The sequence below is a fragment of the Mastomys coucha genome, unplaced genomic scaffold (genome assembly GCF_008632895.1).
Source record: "Mastomys coucha isolate ucsf_1 unplaced genomic scaffold, UCSF_Mcou_1 pScaffold6, whole genome shotgun sequence".
NCBI lineage: Eukaryota > Metazoa > Chordata > Mammalia > Rodentia > Muridae > Mastomys > Mastomys coucha.
The window spans coordinates 50,366,788-50,372,787 of record NW_022196912.1 but is presented as its reverse complement, the minus strand read 5'-3'; the positions used below and the strand labels follow the sequence as shown (position 1 = coordinate 50,372,787).

General features: G+C 38.3%; 1 protein-coding gene across 21 annotated transcripts in view; it reads left to right on the top strand.

Annotated features, from left to right (window-relative positions):
• The window catches only part of Hdac9 (histone deacetylase 9), an 832,819-nt gene that overhangs the window by 265,617 nt on the left and 561,202 nt on the right, over positions 1–6,000 (top strand). The window contains exon 1 of one of the 21 annotated variants that reach the window (XM_031355568.1): positions 1,375–1,453. The exons of the other annotated variants lie outside the window; for them this stretch is intronic. The gene's annotated coding sequence lies outside the window, so the exon portion shown is untranslated. Of the gene's footprint in view, positions 1–1,374; positions 1,454–6,000 lie in introns of those variants that run through there. 21 annotated transcript variants of the gene reach the window in all.

Below are 6,000 nucleotides of genomic sequence, written 5' to 3'. Positions count from 1 at the left end.
CTATGCCTTCCACTAGCTTCTTGCTCCCCAGTTACCTGGTTGGTTGCCTTTTTACATGTTTTCTTTTTCCTCTCTCTCTTGAATATTTGCAGACAAGTGTCCTGACATAGAAAGTGTTTTACTATGCACTACCTACCTCTTGCTTATTGACTTATGCCTTCCATGGTGTTTCTAGTTATATGTGAAACATCTTGAGTTCCATCAGCTCAGGGAAGCTTGCATGGCTATGGTAAACATCTTTACAGAGTGATGTGCAGCACCTCACAGGAGAGTCCTGTGGTACCTGTAGGAGCAGGAAGACATTGTGTACTCTCTGCCTTCCCCTTTGCCCTCAGAAATGAGATGCTGAAGCAGGGTAATTGCTGCTCCACACAGGCAATTTAAAACCCTCTACAACTGGAAGGAATTCTTTGGTGATTTTTGGCTAATTACTATGCCAAAACTATTAAGAAATAGTTTTTTTAATGTTTAAAGCATATTCAAGAAGGTTTTTTTTAAGAGTTTTTAAAGCGTGATTTAGTTTTTTCAGTTATTTTTTATTTTTATTACTAACCATAACGTGTCAATGGAGATAATGATTCTCTAAGGTGGTGTAGGACTTTTATTAGACTGGAGTATAAGTTGTTACTAATAAATCTATTCCTGCTAACCATTGTGCATATATTCCCTATAGTTTTCTTCCAGCCTCAAGTAGTTTACCTTCTTCTTGTAGTCACTAGCAGGCCAGTCAGTGTGGTTCTTGTTAGAATCCCATAAATCTAGAATATAATTAATTGCATATCCCTTCAAGCTAGCAATGAAAGGAGCACCGTTGGCCAGGATTTTGATGTTTTGCTATATTCTAAAACTAACATGATGGCATACGACACTGCTGAAAATGTTAATTTAGAGAGTGGCTGGAAATTGCTGAAAATTCTGAGCTGCAGCCCATGAACCTAAACAGTCTCTCTCTCTCTCTTTTTTAATATTCCTAGATCAGAGTAGTCTGTGTTGTTAGAGCTTCACTCCTAATCTGATTGCTTAGCTCAAATGCACTGTATTGTTTTGTTTAGCTGAGTACTGCTGCTTGAAATGTGCCTTTAAATCACAAGTGTGCGGCAGTTGGATTGTGTGCTCCTAAGAGGTGCATTCCACAACACATTTCATTTGACTTTTATCTAGCCCTTACGGACTGTATTCTGGATTTTGTTTGACACGTTTTGCATAAGGGTTCTATTTGGTCTGTGATGTTGTGCACAATGAACTGTTTGTCCCTCTCTAGATGACATCCAGTTGCTTAAAGCCGATAATGAGATGTCAGGTGAATGGCACTGATTGGCATTGATATATGGACTTGTTGAAATATTACAGGGTCTCCTGATGGGGTCCGGAGAAGAGTGGCTGTTCCGTGGTTGGGATCTCCAAAGCAATGGAGCTGTAATCACATAAACAGAACCTCTTGTGCAGGACTGAGGTGTCACCATGAATTTTCTGGCTAATCCATCCATTCATCTCAATGGTCCTGAACTTGTGCTTCATGTCACTTTTTGCCTTTGTTCTACACTTTGATCTTTTAAAATGTCTGTCAGAAGAAAAGTGTTTATATTGAATTATGTGTGGAAAGGGGTAGGGTGAATACTTCAGAAGCTCGGCATGAAATTTCCTAAATAAACCTTGCCCACTGCTCCACAGCAATAATCCAGGCATGGATTTCAGCCCAATGACATGTAGGCATGGGAATGATTTTCCATCCACAAACTCTAACGTGGATGATTTAGCATAGAGGGGTTATATTTTGTTCTGTTTAGTATTTCTTATAGAATATATCTGTTATGCTTGCTCATTTCTATAGTTAATATTTGTAGGAAGAATATTAAATAAGTTTAAAAATCTATTTTTCTTAAAAATCTGATTATGGAGTTAACTAAATTAATGCTTGTGATGAAGTACTTGTGTGTGCATGTGTGTGTGTGAGTGTGTGTGTGTGTGTGTGTGTGTGAGAGAGAGAGAGAGTTCTCTCACTGATTGTAGTTTTCTACTATATGCTAGTAAATCTAGTTTTGGTATTTTTGCATGCCTGTTATAATCCATATATTAGAACAATTTACAGATTCAGTAACAAACAATAGAAATTAATCATACTGAATGTTTATACAGACATACCAGCAGAAAATAGATGTATTATTAATTGCTATGTTCTGTCACAGTTATCTCTTCTCTCATTTTCTCATCTTTTTAAAATAATTATGGCATCAAATGTTTTTCTTTGTCCCATGAAGTATATGAAAGAGTTTAAGAACTCAGAATCAGTTTTCACTCACAGGATGTTTTGAGTTCTGAGCGCTCTATTCCATACTGATTTACCTTGTAACAGCAAAACCAGAATTCATCTCGGTTTTGACATTTGCTGTAAGCCTCCCCTCATTGTGCAGACTCAAGTAAATGTTCTCTGTGTTGCTCCATCTGAGTTCCTGGGGAGCAGAGCAGGTTGTGGGCAGGCCTGGAGACCCTTTGACTTGAATGTGTGCCATGGCCAGCAGTCACCCCAATTATTGAATAATTGTTGAATAATTGTTTTCTCTCTACAAGCAGGTGTTCGTGGAATCCGAATGAGCTCAGGCAGATGAGTGAAGTAAATCACATACAAGTTCTAATTTAGCCTCTGAGGCAGTCTGTGAATGAGATCTTTTTTAAAGTTTCGTATGTGATTCAGTATCACAAATGGGAAGAGTTGAAAGACACCTAGGGAGCCTGAGGATCTGAGCAGTGATTTCCACTGTGGGAATATCAACTTTCTAGACAGAAGGAATTGTGTCAACACTAATGCTCCATCCATCGAGAGAAATAGTTTGAAAGCTAGGCATGGTAGGGTGATGGGCAGTTGGATGAGCCACAGAGAGCTCAGGAGGCAATGCTTCAGGAGCTCATTCCTGAATGCTTGTGGATGCCATGATAGAAATTTAAGGGATTATAATGCTTAGGGTTTTTTTTTTCAATTTTATGGAGGAATGACCCTTAATTGAGGCATTGTGCCTATCAGCTTGTCCCGTGGCAGTATCTGTAGGAAATTTTCTTAATTTCTAATTGGTGAAGGAGGGCTCAGACCAGTGTGGGTGGTCCCAACTCTTTGCAAATAGGCCTGGTCTGTATAAGAAAAGCACCTGAGTAAGCCAGGAGGCTAATGAGTAGTAGGATACTCCATGCTCTCTGCTGCAGGGCCTGTCTCTACGTGCCTACCTTGATCTCCTGCTTTGGCTTGTCTCCATAATGTATTTGTAACCAGTAATCCAAAGAAACCCTTTCTTCCACATGTTGCTCTTAGTCATCATTTTATCACAGCAACAGAAGAGGCATTACCGTAATTATTTCCTGGACATTTAAAAACATGAGACCATTCTGGTTCTAGAGCAGATCTGGCCTAGTCTACAATCAACCAACATTTGCAGGAAAACTCTTCCTTGACATACTGAGCTGTTATAGGAGGCTTGACAATATTTCAACAAGGTGAGTGTCCTTGATAGCTGTTAGCTGCTATGGACTATAAGATGATAAACATCATACAGGAAAGCCATTATAAAGAAGCCTTATTGTGTCTATCCAGTAATCTTAATAAACTTGGAATTCTCTATTGACGTAGTCATTTATATTATGTTGGTTCAAAACCTAGATAACTCAAATCAAGAGTCATGTGTTGTTTTCTTTTTAATCTGGTGTTGTAATACTTCTGAGCACTAACAATGACAATACATTAGAGTAGTGTGAAGATGTTGGTTCCTTTACTGAATTTGAATTTCTATTACTTTTGAAAATTAACTATAGCTTCAGAAAAAAATTAATGAAGGCCTATGATATTCATATATGTAAATGTATATTTGCATGCAGTGTGCATTTATATGTGGTATGTGTGCACATCTGTGCACATGTCTGCATAGGCTAGAGGCTGACTTCCAGTGTTCCCCTTGGTCATGCTCCACATTACTTTAGGAGGTAAGATCTGTCACGGTGGGCTCTGGCTAGGGACTAAACAGGATGCAACTTTTCTCTCTTTTAAGTCTTGGATCAAAAAATTACACTCATATTAGGTCTACTCCTTAGAGCCCTGAAGTTCAGGCCCAAGTCTTGGCGGCTCCTGCCTAGCTCCATGGCTTTATTCATGTTGCTCAACCATCTGACATATAGGCATTTATATGTAAAGACATTATTTTTCTGATTTTAAAAAGAGAAACTATCTTAGTCAGTGTTATTGCTGTGAAGAGACACCATGGGCAAGAGAACTCTTATGAAAGAAACATTTAATCAGGGACTTGCTTACAGTTTCAGAAGGTTAGTCCATTATCATCATGGCAGGGAGCATGGCAGCACATGTGGCCCTAGAAGAGTAAGTAGCTGGGATCTATAAGCCGAGAGAGTAACTGGGCCTGACATGGGCTTTGGAAACCTCAAAGCCCACGTCCAGTAATGCACTTCCTCCAACAAGGCCACACCTACTTTTACCAGGCCATACCTATATGAGCCTGAGGGCCTTTTCTTATTTAAACCACCATAGAAATAAAATAATGTCTATGGAAAATAAATAAAGTTATTATATTATTTCAGTTCTTATATTATAGTTTTATTTGTAAATGTAGAATAAAGAAGATATAAACATTAGTTTTCATTATTGGTATTGTTTATAGGCTGTGTTTTTAAATTGCAAGGAGGCTGAGAGATCTTTCTGACTGCTGAAGATAGACTTGTGTGGTTGTGTGTGCCCTGCAGGCAGCGACTAGGAATAAGCCAGAGAAGTAGGTAGTCCCTGAGGGAATGCACAAGAAGACTCTGAATGGCAACTTGAGAGTATGACACTCCTGGCTTGGGGCTTCAGACATGATGGAAGGAAAGAAATGGATACTATACTCACTTATTAATCAATATATTATTAATTTGAACAAAATAAAAGCAAACTAGAAGTAATCTTTTTTCTAAATTAGTTTTGAAATGTGTGCATTTGTAATAGTTTAGTGTACAGGACAGAAATATTCTAAGATTTCAGCATCTTTTCTGAGCCATAATTTTAATTCCAAAGAAAGCATGCACACATTTTCATGATTCATATTTGCAATGATTTAATTTCTCATCTTTGATATATCAGGACTACTGGCTGCCCGAGTTAACACATATTTCCATTTTCTGTTGTTATTGAGTTATTTATATTGCTTTCGGGAACCTGGCACTTATGAAACTATTTTTTTATTTATTTTGTTTTATTTATTTTGTTTATGAAACTGCTGCTATATTGACATTGCCTTTCTGTCCTAACCCAAACATCTATGTGATGCTTCTTTGTCTTTGTGTGAAGTAGGGGGAACTGTTGGATGCTGGCGTGAAGAGCCAGTTGAAAAAAACAGGCAGCCGGGGTGGTTTAGTATTTTGAGCATACCAGCGTCTACTTCAGGATCACTTTTAATTCATCAGTAAGCATATGCTTTCACACTTAGAAAACTAGTGTCCTCACCCAGGCTGCTCTAACTGAACATTGTAAACTGTTTCTTATATAAAGTCGGAATTTACTTACAGTTTTAGGGTAAGGACATAATGAAGACCTGCTTCCTGGCACACAGGCAGAGGCTTCCTTTTATTAACAGTATTGGAGCCAGAATGTCAACATAGGGGCATTTGGGGGACAAAAATCTGTAGTTGATAGCAACCAGAATTGAGCTTCTTTTAAAAATGAATACTTGCTTTAGCTCCCAAAGTGCTGTAGAAATTTTATCAGTAGGGAGTGATATTTAACCACAGTAGTTATATGTTCATTTTCAAGAGTTCTGATTTTTTTTCCCTTGAGACATTGAAAGCACTCTCCATGTCCACAACTCCATGTGGCTACTGATTTGTTGAAGCTGAAGTACAATAAAGGGGATGGTCTCAGTGCAAGCTTTAAGATTTCCTTAGCCGAGCTAGCAGGCATCATGAGTAAGATTTGAAATTTAAGTATCAGCCCCAGAGGCCAAACATAGTCTATTCTTTCCTTATAAATTCTGC